The sequence below is a fragment of the Maniola jurtina genome, chromosome 19 (assembly GCF_905333055.1).
Source record: "Maniola jurtina chromosome 19, ilManJurt1.1, whole genome shotgun sequence".
NCBI lineage: Eukaryota > Metazoa > Arthropoda > Insecta > Lepidoptera > Nymphalidae > Maniola > Maniola jurtina.
In genome coordinates, this window is record NC_060047.1 from 7133229 (window position 1) to 7148207 (window position 14979).

Sequence of the window (14979 nt, forward strand, 5' to 3'; positions counted from 1 at the left end):
AACTAAAAAACCAATTTTAAATTAGGTTTTTTTTTGTTTGAAAGATGGCTTGATCGAGAGTGGTCTTAGCTATAATCCAAGAAAATCGGTTCAGCCGTTTGAAAGTTATCAGCACTTTTCTAGTTATTGTAACCACTTGTCGGGGGTGTTATACATTTTTAATTTACACTTGTACCTTTTATTCTACTACTCTACTTACCTACTTTGCACTCGCGCTTCTTTTTCTTCTTGTGCTCTATCCTGTTGTCAAATTAAAGGGTATAAAATTTCACTAACCAATCAGGTATTCACATCGCCAAGTCGAGAACTTAAAAGATTTTTTTCTCATCAAAAGATTAAGATAAAACCCCCCTTGAAACCAATTCCTGGCTACGGCCTTGTCTATGGGTAGCAACTCAACTACTTTAATAAAGGAATATGAGGTCACTATGGGTAGGTACTTAAGTACGTACCTAAACCATTTCAATATATAGTTTTGCAATAGTATATTAGAAGCACGCTGAAACCCGATCTAAAACCACGTAAAGCTGCATTAAAACTAAACAATACCTACCTTATCTCGAAAGCTCGTGAAAGTTGCCTCTCGCGAGGGCTCGACGTCCTCCGTACCCTTGGCCTGCAGTTCGCCCTCACGACCCTTCGCCCTTGCCTACGAAGTTACGAACCCTTGTCGCTGCTACGCGTCCCTACTCTACCCTACACGCTGGTGTCTACTTGCATAGAGATAGGTACCTACCTATACCTACTTCTTTATTTTTAATGCATTTCACATGATGTGTGAAAGTTTTACCTAAGTATATCTATTGTATTTATCTACTTTAATTATTTATTAATAATCATCTGTCTTTACATTGTTTTAATGCTCCTGCGAAAATCAATGATGCCAAAAAATGTGGTGAATTTCTTTCAATTTTTAGTATCAATTGCTGTCACTAGATGGCGCTAATAGATCTAATATTTACTTTATTTAAAAAATAAAAATAAAATGTGCACTAATGAATATCAAATTTTAGATGAAACGAATCCTACCTGCGAATGTCCAAAACCTATTGTGCGGTTCCAGCGGTAGGTACCTACCTATATATAGGTAGTATGTACCTAGTAGCCACATTTATAATGATGTGAAAATATCATTGGTTTTAGTGGCCTACCACATAGCCTTAACGTAACTAATTATTTCACCGATATTTTCCATCATGGATTATCTCATTTCAAAAAGCAATAAGTATTAGATAGAACTATAAAGACAGCGACACTAGCGCCTCACGCCTTTCTAATTCGTACTAAACTAAGCAACGGGTTTTATTTTATATTCCCAAGCTTTCTAAATTTTCGTCTGTTGACCTTCCGTCGCCGACGAACAATTATTCTCTGTACAATTTTCGTGACATAGTTAATTCATGAAAATAAGGCGAAATTTCATACTAAGTAGGTAGGTATGTAAAGTCTGTACAATTATTTTATTATAATTTTGCCTATTTTAGTTTTTAGTTTTGGCAATTAATCGTTTTTAGGGTTTCGTACCCTTTTGGTCTCATTTTTATCATTTTGGTACGACTTTCTCTGTCCACCCGTCTGTTTGTCTGTCTGTCATAGTCAATTACCGTTTTACTTCTTCTGAAGTACGAAAATGTCGCGCGTCGGTGTACGAGTGTGACTCACACTTGGCCGGTTTTTATTATTTAAAATTGAAATATTATGTGCATAGTAGCTTTTGCTCAGATTTTTTTATTCAGCTAAAAGTAATCTCCCCTGGTGGTAAGTGATGATACAGTCTAAGATGGAAGCGGGCTAACCGGAATGGGATAACGGGGTATGTATGGCAGTTTTTATTAAACCCATACCCCTTTGGTTTCTACGTAGCATCGTACTGGAACGCTAAATCGTTTGGCGACACGGCTTTGCTGGTAGGGTGGTAACTAGCCAAGGCTGAAACCTTCCACCAGACCAGACCAGAAATTTAGAAATTACAAATTTCCAAACCTCTGCCGGGAATCGAACCCGGGACCTCCCACCAATAAGACCACAGCGCTTGCCACTGCACCAGGGAGGGTATCATTTTCAAGTTGATCTTTGGTCATAAAATCACTAATCAGTAAACGCTTTTAGATCTTGGCTAGCTTCTTTAATTGGAAGTATGTGTACCGGGTCCGCTTCTTTATAATCTAATATCCAATTCCTCCGGTCGGTCTTGCAAGTGCTATTTTTCCAAGTATCTTACCGTTTAGGATCAGTCTTGGGAACTCATGCATGGATCTATTTTGAAGACACCCAAAAAATTGTAATTCTAATTCTTCTATTCTTGTTTATATTCTAATTTTATAATGATCTAGTTATATAACTTATTAAAAATAATACTAAATGGAAGCTCATTAAAAGCTCGAACTAGCTTCACTTGGTAAATGCGATCAAATTGGGTGCTAGATAAAATTCGCGGTGTTATATAGCTACCTATATTTTTGACACCGAATTTGTGGCGCTTTCTGACCACGCATATAGGAAACCTCGTACCATGAAACTTTGCTTTGAACTGTCGAAACTATTATAACTATTCTGTGCTGTCGATAATAATAATTAATTCTTTTCTGACTACTAACTGCATACCTACTTACTGAAAAAACCGGACAAGAGCAAGTCGGTCTCGCACCCGCAAGGTTCCGTACCAACGCTTTTTAATTATTATTTTTTTGTGATAACTATAATCACAAAAACGGTTCACGGTTTTTGATTTTTTTAGATTTTTACTTTTACTTGTGCTATAAGACCTAAGTACCTACCAACCTGCAAAAATTGTATGATTCTAGTCAACGGGAAGTAACCCACATAATATTTCTTAACAGATACGACAAACAGACAACAAAGCGATCCTATACGGGTTCATTTTTTCCTTTTTTGAGGTACGGAACCCTAAAAAAAACTGCATCTATGATGTAGAATATGTCTACTTATGTCTTTTGACGTAGAATTATGTTTGGCAGGTAGGTAGGTCTTATAGCACAGCAGTAAAGGAAACAATCCGAACACTTGACCACAGTCTACCACGCTGGACAAGTGCGGATTGGTAGACTTCATACACTTTCTTTGCAGGTTTTCTCACGTTGCTTTCCTTCACCGTTAAAGCAAATGATACTTATTACTTACTAAATTGTTTAAATCTCCCATATTAAAAATTTAGAAGTGCCTGCCCGGGATCGAACCCTCGCCCCCCGAGTAGGAGGATGAAGTCATCAGCTATTTAAAGTTAGTTCATCTAATACATATTAACTAAATATTCCGGTGACTAAAAATAGATAGAAGCTTTTGAGTCTGTTCCTATTTATAAAGGAGCATCCTATCCACCTGATAACTCCACGATTAGGCAAGGCCAGACAAATACATTTAATAAAATTCTCTCATTTTTTATTATCGCATCATTACCATATTTAAAAAAAATGATTACTTACGAAAATAAAATAACAGAAACAACAAACAATAATATATAACAGAAAAAACAAGCATATAATATTATAATATTATTATAATTATATGAACCAAAACATCTTAAGAAACTATAAGGCTTAACTGTTGGGTCAAGCGTAAGATGCAGAAGGCAGTGGTTCTTGAGACAGCACGCATTTTTGAGGAGGTTCCTCACTCTAGAGCCCTGACCCCAGAGGTCAGGACTCCAGAGTGAGGAACCTCTTGCTTGAATCTTACCCCGCTGGTAGCTCACTACCAGCGGGGTAAGATCCAAGCGCCAGAGGTCACAGCGGGAGCGCCAAAAATACAGTGACAGAAACAAAAAAAAATAAAAATATTATGTTGAAATAGCTTGATTCTATTTTTTCTGTTATTTTATTTTTCAGTTGTGTCAGTTATTTTATTTTGGTAAACATTTTTTTTAAATATAATTGATAAAAATATGATTGATAATAATTAATGAGATGTGTGAATAAATGAGACTTTTAATGATACAGGTTAGAACTTTTGAAAGTAAGTAGCATGTAAACATACTGTACATTTCAAATAGTGAAATTCGTTTTTAATATTACTACAAAAGACAAATAACCATATTATATCGCATCCATTAGAAATAGAAGCGCATCGTAGTTTCATAGTGAAGAACTCTAGTTTAATGAAAACGCTTTCAGTAAATATGTAAATAAGTAATTCTCGTTGAAAATTACGCGAGTTTTAAATACAAGTTGATATTTAAGTTGGAGCGTCGTGGTAGCGGCGTAGCTGTTTTTCTGATGCGATCACAAACCGGTTGACCATCGGCGTAATGACGAGCGCGGCCGTTCGGTGTCACCACTGTCTAACTAAAATACAATTGGGTATAAATCAAAACCAAAATCTACTTATTTGTTGAAATAGGAAGCCAAATAAGTGATATCATATTTTTCATTAGTAACACTATTTCATGCCGTTGCATAAGCTACAATTAAACCTTTTTTTTTTATTCACTATAGGCAAGCGCTTGACCACAATCACACCTGATGGAAAGTGATAATATGGTCTAAGATGGGATGCGTTTACCTAGAAGGTGTCTATTTATTCTTGTTTTAAAGATACCCGGATTGTAATTGGTAGGAAACACAGATCGTGGAAGAGTATTCCAAACCTTAGCCATGCGTATGAGGAATGAAGACGCAACACGTTTCGTGCGTGTAGATGGAATGTCGACGACATATAAGGATGGAAACTCACCCGACGTCTTGCGGTCCGATGGTAAAAACTTGATAAGAATCAACTTATATATTGATTATTTTAAGCAATTAAATATCATTTATATTTTTTATCCCTTTATTGCTTATTTTTAAATATTTTTTGAATACATAAGTATTGGGAATTATTAAAACTAGCAGGTTTTGAATTTGCCTTTGACCACTACACTACGGCTCCTCTCAGTGCCGAATTAAATATCACTTGATTTAATGGCGAAGGATACTGTAAGGAAACATGCATGCCTAGGCATCGCAGTCGGCTAGTGTGGTGGACTATGAACTCTCCTCATTTTCAGAGGAGACTCGTGGTCAGTAGTGGGCTGACGATGGGACGAGATGATGATGATGGACCATGTACCTAGCATTCTCGATTATGAACGAGTTCAGACAGACTAAAGTAGCATTCTCATATAGTAAAGTATTAGGATAACCTAATTAAATTATTATTATAAATGTGAAAGTGTGGATGTTTGAATGTTTGTTACTCAATCACGCAAAAACGGCTGGACGGATTTGGATGAAATTTGGAATGGAGATAGATTATACCCTGGATTAACACATAGGCTACTTTTTATCCCGTAAAATCAAAGAGTTCCCGCGGGATTTTGAAAAATGTAAATCCACACGGACGAAGTCGCGGGCATCAGCTAGTTTATTTATATTTATTAAACTTATAGAATACACGGGGCATTTTTGTTCCATTGTTCCATCTTATTTGAACCAACATCGAATTAACAAACTACTCCTCCTGGATTGGAGAGATTTTATCACCACTAAGAAGATCTCGTGTCAGCCTGTCAAACAAACACCTTTTTGGTAGAAGTATACACTATAATATACCCACTGTCATCTGTGCAGAACTTCTACAAAGGCAGAGAATGTGAGGCGCCAACAAGTTGTATTATTATTTTACCGATCCAGTATCGAGATTCTTCAGTGCTATATGAAGGAAGTGGCCTGCACTGGCCTCTTTACCGCAAGGTCACAACCTCTGCACAGGAGCATTCGCTGCCCAACTGTATAACAGCTAAACTATGGCATCGGTATAGGTGAATGTCGAATTACTACCTACTTTGCATTAGTCGGAATAGCGTCACATTTTTCTTCAGATATGGCCCCAACGTTTCGAGATATGAACTGACAAATGAATGATTATACGGATGGGTAAGTGATTCTTGTTTTTTGCTGTGGAAATATTAGTGATACTTCAGAGATTTTCTTTGGCTAGTAAGGAATTAAATAATTTCACCTGATCAAAGACCTGGGAGTAAATAATAATAATTCTGGCTAAGATGGAAGCACTAGCTAACCTCAAAAGGAAATCTCTGGCTCTGAGTAAAGGTGCCCACGCACTCGAACTGAACTGCAGCTGAACTGCGCGTCGCGGCAGCGCCCCGCGCGATATTCTCTCCAGCCGCGACGGGCGTACCGCGTAGCGCATCACTGTCGCGCGTCGCGGTTGGAGAGAATATCGTGCGGGGCGCTGCCACGACGCGCAGTTCAGCTGCAGTTCAGTTCGAGTGCGTGGGCACCTTTATCGGTTATCCATCTAATGTCCATGTAAGTGGATATGACGTGGCATCGCCGAACTCCGCCTGGGTATCGAACCAATATGTCAGGGGTGAGGTCGTCATTTTTAACCGACTTCCAAAAAGGAGACGGTTCTCAACCCGGCCCGTTTTTTTTTTTAATGAATGTTCATGTAAGATTTTTTCGAGATTTCTGGACCGACTTGCAAATATTTTTTTTTAATCAATAGCAGAAGTTTCCGTGGTGGTCCCATAAAAATTTCTGACCCCAACTCTTTAATCCTGATGCTGCATGGTTACTGCCCGCCTAAGTTATCAAGTTCAGGAAGTATTCATAGTGAATTAATATTATAGGTACCAAGCAAGACTTCATGCTTGGACTCCAAGTCCCAACTCCTCAACCCTGATGATGTAAGGTACAGCACTTCTAAACTATGGTGATTCAGGAACTGCGGATGGTGCAATGTTATTTCACATTACATTTTCAACTTTAATTGAATTTCCTTCTGATTTCATATTAAATACCTCCCCCAATTATTTTTCAGATTCTAACTCTTGCACCTTTGCTTAATTTACATATTAATGTTATGGCCTAATTGTAGTAAGTAGTTTTTTCCCTTCGTTTATAAGTTCGCGTTTGCATAGTTATGGCTGTACCGGCGTAGACCGTAACCCAGTTAAGCAAAATTCGACTTACGACATCACTTATTGTTACTTGCTGATATTTAATAGAAGTTAACAAATATTATAAGCAAAGAAGGTACCTAGTTTATTAGTATTTAAACTAATCTACAAAATAAAAACAAAAAAAGCGAAGCTTTTACCTAAAAGCTTGTTAATTAAACTCTAAGTACAACTAAAATCATAACCCTCCCTTTCGGCTTTGCCGTAGTCGGGTAAAAATATGCCTTGAGGAATTACACTACCTATTGGTATTATATTTTAGTACATATAATAATATCATATTAGATACCTATATTAGGATTCATCTGTGATTTTAATAATGTAAGAAATTAGTAGCGATTTTACTGTTGAGTTTTCCAAATTTAAATTAAATAGTAATTAATATTTGACAATTCAAAAGAGCTTATATTGTAAGCAAAAAGGCCTAATAAAACGTATTTTGCTTGTGAATTCGATATTATGTACGCGACATTATATGCTAAAACCATATAACAAACAGGCATACCGAATCTAGAACAAGTGCTCCGTCAGCGATAAATTACCAAAATAGTGAAAAAGTAAAGATCCTCATTAAAGCCTATAAAATGCGAAAAATACCAAAGAAATTTCAGCAAGCACTGTTCAACTCATTTAATTTGATTCACATAATTCAGTGGCTTGCAAAGGGCGGCTAAACTGAACTCCGTCGTAGGTTTTTAGGGTTCCGTACCTCAAAAGGAAAAACAGATCCCTTATAGGATCACAATGTTGTCTGTCTGTCTGTAAGTAAACCTATAGGGTATTTCCCGTTGACCTAGAATCATGAAATTTAGCAGGTAGGAAGGTCTTATAGTACAGGTGAATGTATCCGAAAACCGTGAATTTGTGGTTACATCATTAACAAAACCTGTACATTCTAAAACAAATTTTTATTTATTTTTATGCATAACAGTTTTTGATTTATCGTGCAAAATGTCAAAGAAATTACCCGAGTACGGAACCCTTGGTGCGCGAGTCTGACTCGCACTTGGCCGTTTTTTTTTAATAAATATTATTCCCTTACAAGTTAGCCCTACCGCAAAGATGTGCCGGTATAATCGGTGGCTCGTTGAAACTTGGTATCGATTAGAATCATCATACTTAGTCTATCTGCCACAGCCTGCGCTGCCTGAATTCAGCGGCTGCCTGCGCCTCGTTTGATGTCTTCTGTCCACATAGTGCTAGTCCAACGCTGCGCTTTCAGAAGCGATGTCGCCATTCTACGAGTAGCAGTTTGGGACCGTCTTACGTACAGCGAATTTGCCTGATCGCGAACCTATGTAATCGCAAATCTGAAACCCAGAATATGTCCAATACCGAGTAAAGAACCTCAAAGTCTATTGGTTCTTCGAACAAGTTGCCCTGATCATTGCCACTTCAGCTTAGCGCTTTGTCGGTTACTCTACTCTGGTTCTCCTACTATCCATATTTCTGATTTTAGTACTCTCTCTCCATCGCCCACTGAGTGACTCTGAGCTTTCTTATTAGGCCCATAGTGATTAGAGTATGGATTTATAATAATTTTCGCAGCATGTAGGTGGTAGCTCTGCCAGCCCACTTCCATCTTTAGACTGCGTTGTCGTCCATGAGCTAATTTGCCATCGAATAAAAAGAAGATAATCCCTGTAGGTATAATAGTTATAGTACAGTAAATAAATAAGTTAATCTCGTCCATGGAGGTAGTAGGTACTTACCATGGACGAGAGTAAGTTGTACATAATATAAAATTATACCTACTGCAGCGGCCGCGCTGCCGAATGTAGAGCAAGCGGTCTGGCTCGGAGGACGAGGTCTAAAATAAAACCTAAAGAGGTAGGTACACGGAGAAATCGTCTTACAAATTAGCTAGGACATTTCGAGAATAGAACAATGAAATTATTTTGGACGGAATTTTCTTCTTACAGGTAGGTTGATACTCGATAAAGGACTACCGGAAGGGTAGGTAAAAAGAAAAACTTATGTGTATGTCGGTATGTCTATAGGTTCCCTACAATCGCCAAATTGCTTGACATGCAATTTGTTATAATAGAAATGTCAATTTTTTACGTAATTCTCTTGAATAAGTAAGTACTTAATAATTAAAAAAAAAATCACCACTGCTCTGCCATATTCATTTTTTTTTCTTCTTTATTTAAGTTGCCAGTGTCCCTCGCGATGATGTTAATATTTAATACTATATAAATCTTTTCTTTTCAGGCATTCAGAAGTAATGGTGAAACAAACTCACAAACATAATACACGATAACATACATATATATAACAACCCTGAAAATATTATACTCCTTTTTTAGGCATAGCAGTCGTGTAAAAACTAAAAACACAATTTTCCCAATCCATTCCCAAAGCAACAGATTATAAAATCCAGCTAAACAACAGAGTATAAAAGCGCGGGAACGTTCCCGACCCGCCGCCATCTTTGTCGGGAGTGCGTCCCATTGTGCGCTGGTCGTTCGCCCGCGCCGCCACGTGCAACGCACATCTGTCCAACAATCGGGGTCGGCTGACGCTACTGCACCCTACGGCCTACACGTCACTTCTCATGCCAGTGAGCTCACAAATAAACTTTGGAGTACAGCGTGCAGCTTCTAAATAAACTTATAGCTTGACTTATGCTACCCTAGCTTATGCTTATGCTAGGGTAGCAGGCGATAATATCTAACAACCATCAGACAGATTTCTGAGTTCCAAGGGTTTGCGTTCCTCGTTCACTAATGACTAATGAGTAATGAAATACGTATTGGTTGCTTCCTTCACTGTCGCCGTAGCGCAGTCAACATTTTTGGGTGCTCTCCTAGCTAGGGAGATTACAATGAACTCAGAAAGCAGAACTATAAGACTTTCGGCTACCGTATATCGACGCGAGCATTCAGCATACACACTAAGTAGTTTCCTTCGAGTGCTGCAGAGCGCGCCCCATGCTTGATGAGGTTTGATTCTTATTTTAGTAAAATAGAATAGAATAGGATTTTTACTCAAGTAGACTTTTACAAGTGCTTTTGAATCTCCAAGGCGTGGACTACACACTCTAGAAACTAATATCAGCTGTATCTGTGGTTTGCCAGATTTCCGTAAAAATATTGAAAATAATAGATAAGTATATAGAGTTCAAAGATTTGTATGTAATCTTAATGAGGCTTTGTAAATTTTTGAGCCCATGTGAAACTAACACATATTTGTGAAAATCTCTATCAATCTGATAAAATTATTATTGATCGTCATAAGGTCATAATATTATGTAAGTAACTAGTTGTCAAATTCGGAGTCACTACTATTGATTTTGGTTTATCTACATACAAGCTAAGACATAGCATAAGTACATACTTACCTACCGAAAGAAACTTATATATGTATAAGAAAGTATTAATATATAGAAGTCCTTTCAGCTTTGGAAGATGTAGCTCGATGTCTTTCCCAGGAAGTCGGGTATCTTAAGATTTCCCCGCGTTAACAAAAAAAGAAGGTAGTCGTGGTATTTTGTTACGTATCTACTACCTATTTGGCGTAAGTGGTTAAGTACACCGTCAAGTCACTTTTTGGCTTAATATAATACTTATTGTCTAAGCCTTTTGGATTTACTAAAGAACAGCAAGAACTAAACACGAAAATAAGAACAAGAAAACGGTAATGCGAAAAAGCAACAAAAACGTTCTAATAAAACCGATATTTAGTGCTATATGCGAGGCGCATGCGCGGCGAGAGGGTGACCCTCCGGCCTCCCCTTTCTATTACGCACTCTATTTAGGGGCTGCTACAAAGAACTCGGGGCCTATCTATTTTGGTCTCTTCAGAACATCGACTGAGACTTCATTGGATTCTGAAAACTCCAGCTTACGCTTAAGAGTAGAGGGAACTGATTTCTACATTGCTAACTGTTACCCAGGAATTTTTCAGTATCGTATTTAAGTTTCCAGTGGCACTGAAATAGTCAAGTCGCTGGGACGGGTATGCGGTAAATGACAGTTGTTTTTTCTGCCGAATCGAATCGTCCCATTGAGCGTACTAAGAACCACTTTATGTCAAAATGATCTATCTATCTGTTGACAATGATGATTATTATGAAATAAACGTATGTATTGCAAATATATTTTGTCCTGAAATAAGTAAATAGAGCGAACCTATTTACCGTTAATTTGTATGTTGTGAGTAATTATTGGAAATCCGAAGTTTCCCGGAAGCGAGTCGGCAGTCGGATGCGGCGGGCGCTGGGCGGGCGGCAAACTGCTAAAGGTCACAACTCCGGTTAAAATTGAACCAGATCATCAAATTATAAAACTTTATACTTATAAAACACTAATAAGCACTTACTAAGTCTCCTCTGCCCGTCCGTCTGTCCATCCGTCTGTCTGTCAGCGGGCTGTTATTTAAATACCGCATGGATGAGTTAAAATCATCACAAAGTGTATATTTTCTATAGCCGGTGTAATAAATAATAAAAATTTCAAAATGGCTGCCATGTAGTAAATTAAAAAGGACATACGATGAAACCTTTCTTGTGCGAGTACGACTCTTACTTGACGCGTTTTTTTTAGATAAGTATTAATAGAATTAAAACACTTGTATGTACTTTAATATACTTTTATTCGCCTGTTTTCTTACTTTATTAATTTACAAATAGAGCACAACGACTACTCGCCGTTCTAGGCGTCACCAGAGAGTGTAGAGATGGTGTAGAGTCCCTCGATACCATAGACTCTTGGAGAACGTCAAGAGGGTGCTAGGCCCCGCATAGACTATCAACAAATCCCACCTTACAGTTTTTATATTTTACTATAAAACAAAAGTACAGCAAATATTTATCCTAGAACAAGTATCTAAGTACATATCTACCGTTAATTTGTAGGTTGTGAGTAATTATTGGAAATCCGAAGTTTCCCGGAAGCGAGTCGGCAACCGGATGCGGCGGGCGCTGGGCGGGCGGCAACTGCTAAAGGTCACAACTCCGATTGAAATTGAACTAGAACAACAAATTATACAACTAATTATAAAACACAAATAAGTAATTACTGAAGTCTTTTTTAGAGTGCCGTACCTGGAGGGTGCCAGCGGGATCCAATGGTACAGAACCTTTCGTTTGCGGATCCTACTCGCCTTGACCGGCATTTTTGTAGATATATGTACTTATTTATTTTACTAAAACGCAAATGAGAGTACCTATAACCTTATAATAATATAATAATATACCTTAATTCTTTATATCCATAAAAAAAGTAAGAAATAAGTATATCGCACAAGACGCCAAAGAAGAATTCTGCCTGCGGAATTCTTTGATCCTTGTTTATTTTAAATCCTAGAGCTAGAATCTCAAAAATACTTTCAAATATGGTTTGAATATTTTTTCGCGCCGCAAAGACGTGTGGAGATTATCAACTTAACGAAGAATCAATTTACCAGCATTTTTGTCGTCATATGAAAAAAATTGATTTTAATCCGCCTTTAGCTTTTGTGAAATAAATTGTCTATGTAGGAATCAAAGAAAAAGCTCTGATAATAATAAGAGCAGCTTTGCCTTTCCAAAAGGAAAACTAATTCTTCATTAGCATTTTTCCCGTATTCCAGCGGGTTTAAATGTACGTATGTGAAGTGAAGTATGCATAGAAATACTTTAAGACTTTTTGAAAGTTATTTTGCTAGATTCTGATGGTGTGAAGTGATAAAAGTAAAATTTTAGCTGCTGAAATCTAATAATAAACCATTTATTAAGTAAATAAACTTTCGATTCTTCATTTAATCATTATTTTTAATGGCATCGATTCTGTTGTCTTTCTCTAAACTTTTGGTGTGTCTGCATTTTTTTTCTTTTTAATACTGTTAAGAAAGGATAAAAAATTAATTTAGATTTAAAGACTCCAAATTTCATTGCACTCTACAAAAAACAATAGGCTCACGGATGGCACTTAAGGTTACGTGGTTTGACAGTCTAAAAAATTAAATTAGGTTTGTCTGTCATTTTCTTATTACATTGGTAAGAAAAAGATGCAAATACCTGCTCTAAAATTTAGTTGCGCTCAGAATCAGTACCATACTTAATAATAACGTAAAAAGTAAAGGAAATGATAACGTTAGTCGCTACGCCTCGTAGCAACGCGTTTAGAGACAGAGATGTAGAATTTTTTTTCGTAGGCAAGTTTTCCCTTGACTGCAGTCTAACTTGGGTTTTACTAAACGTTATAGTTACGTAAGTACGTATTTCTGTACCTACTTATAGTAGCCGTAAAATATTCTACGCAAGCGATGTCACAGAAAATGTTAGCTAGCGTACCTATAATATCGGAGTAACTTTCACTTAACCTATATGTTTATGTAAGCTTTTGGTATGGCGGCGCTTTCGGTTGCAGCTTTGGAGCCCGCCCGCCTTTAAATCTAGTCCCTAACTTTTATTTGCCCTTGAATATAAAGCCAAAACAAAATATGAAGTATTCATGAATTATTCATGCAAATCTATTTATTTCGGGATAATAGAAAAAAATAAATGAAAATGAATTAATATCCAAAAAACAACTTTGTCAAATAATACAATAAAATAGCAATGTAGGTACTCAATATAAATTTTTTGTTGTTTTTATTGAAAATTGTACACTAAAGCTTAGCTAATTACCGGACAAATCAAACCCGCGTGGAATGGTGCCAAGAATACTGGCTGCATTTCCGCGTTGGACAGCCAGGCTGATTGAATTTTAAGTTAGAAGTTAAAATTACATATTATGTAGTTTGAGCTGTATCAGTTTATTTTTATATACCTATGCCTATATTTACATTAAAATATTTATACATGTCTGTCTGTTCAATTTGAAAAACAGTCAGTCAACAACCACCCAATCAGTCAGTCAGGTTGCATATTCGTGATACACTTCAATTTCTTGACAATTTCTTTGTCCACTCACGATTTTCCATGGATACACTATAAAAATTCTTTGCGATTTTCATGTCCAGAAGGTACTCCTAAATACCCTGAATTTCTTTTCGAAATTTAAATATGCCTCTGTGTGTAGTCCTTTCCCTTAGCTATATTTATATACTTAACTGTAACCTCGCAGCTCTGATAGTTTATTTTTAAAATGGCATAAGTACATACAGATTACAGATAGACGGATAGACCGATTAGACGAAACTACATGTAAAAACTATAAGGTTTGCTTATTATTACGGAACCTGAAAAGATATAGAGTATCTAGAAGTATTTGAATGCGGAATTTTCCTGATAAAATATATTAGTCTTTCTGTGCAGTTCTAGATGGCGCTGTAAGCCGCAGAGCAATATAATATAGAAGCTGTGATTCACTACATATTTTCTAAAAGTAGCAACGTAATGGAAAATTGAACATAAATGTGTACATGGTCCGTATACATATAATGAGAACTTACTCCCCATTTTTAACTCTAGGTATGTGTCAACTGACTTGTGAAAAGTACGGCTAACCTTTAATATAAGGACTAGAATCGTACTTTTGCCATGATAGTCGACACTACGCATTATAAGGCAATTATTTAATTTTTTACTAAAATCAATGATTTATTTATCTCATACAATGGCGTCAATTCTGATGTCTTTCCCTTAACTAAATAATTTAGAGTAGGTATGATATTGGCGCGGGGTTTTACCCACCTTTTGCCTTTTGACACCTTCGAGCGAGCTTCAGACTTTAGAAATAAAAACCCGTTTCGAGGATTATTAGGCAGGTAGGGTTGAAAACGGGTAAATAATTAACAATTAGACTACAGGCCCATGTTTAAAAATGGGTGGGTCATATGAACCACCAGGTGACGTATACAGGACGATATAAGAGCATAAAATAATAAGTTTCAGCACTATGCCGTCACTTGTAAGCTGTCCAACAGAGTGCTGGTGAGAATTCAAAAGTGCAGGTAGAGTGAGTACATTTTGGTCATATATTTTTGTACGGCATTTTTACCATCGATAGATCCATGAAAAATAATAAGAAAGCGCGCAGTGCCGTAAAAAAATGGTGCGCCACAAAGTCAGTAAATGTTTTGATTTTCTGACAATTTCCGGGGTAAATTTGGTCATTTAATTCTGTACGGCA